The sequence below is a fragment of the Schistocerca cancellata genome, chromosome 9, assembly GCF_023864275.1.
Source record: "Schistocerca cancellata isolate TAMUIC-IGC-003103 chromosome 9, iqSchCanc2.1, whole genome shotgun sequence".
Taxonomy (NCBI): Eukaryota; Metazoa; Arthropoda; class Insecta; order Orthoptera; family Acrididae; genus Schistocerca; species Schistocerca cancellata.
The window spans coordinates 109,693,159-109,694,291 of NC_064634.1; positions in this window are offsets into that span (position 1 = coordinate 109,693,159).

The following is a 1,133-nucleotide window of genomic DNA, read 5'->3' on the forward strand; positions in this document are numbered from 1 at the left end:
TTTGAGCGAGGGCGTATAGTGGGCATGCGGGAGGCCGGGTGGACGTACCGCCGAATTGCTCAACACGTGGGGCGTGAGGTCTCCACAGTACATCGATGTTGTCGCCAGTGGTCGGCGGAAGGTGCACGTGCCCGTCGACCTGGGACCGGACCGCAGCGACGCACGGATGCACGCCAAGACCGTAGGATCCTACGCAGTACCGTAGGGGACCGCACCGCCACTTCCCAGCAAATTAGGGACACTGTTGCTCCTGGGGTATCGGTGAGGACCATTCGCAACCGTCTCCATGAAGCTGGGCTACGGTCCCGCACACCGTTAGGCCGTCTTCCGCTCACGCCCCAACATCGTGCAGCCCGCCTCCAGTGGTGTCGCGACAGGCGTGAATGGAGGGACGAATGGAGACGTGTCGTCTTCAGCGATGAGAGTCGCTTCTGCCTTGGTGCCAATGATGGTCGTACGCGTGTTTGGCGCCGTGCAGGTGAGCGCCACAACCAGGACTGCATACGACCGAGGCACACAGGGCCAACACCCGGCATCATGGTGTGGGGAGCGATCTCCTACACTGGCCGTACACCACTGGTGATCGTCGAGGGGACACTGAATAGTGCACGGTACATCCAAACCGTCATCGAACCCATCGTTCTACCATTCCTAGACCGGCAAGGGAACTTGCTGTTCCAACAGGACAATGCACGTCCGCATGTATCCCGTGCCACCCAACGTGCTCTAGAAGGTGTAAGTCAACTACCCTGGCCAGCAAGATCTCCGGATCTGTCCCCCATTGAGCATGTTTGGGACTGGATGAAGCGTCGTCTCACGCGGTCTGCACGTCCAGCACGAACGCTGGTCCAACTGAGGCGCCAGGTGGAAATGGCATGGCAAGCCGTTCCACAGGACTACATCCAGCATCTCTACGATCGTCTCCATGGGAGAATAGCAGCCTGCATTGCTGCGAAAGGTGGATATACACTGTACTAGTGCCGACATTGTGCATGCTCTGTTGCCTGTGTCTATGTGCCTGTGGTTCTGTCAGTGTGATCATGTATCTGACCCCAGGAATGTGTCAATAAAGTTTCCCCTTCCTGGGACAATGAATTCACGGTGTTCTTATTTCAATTTCCAGGAGTATATAT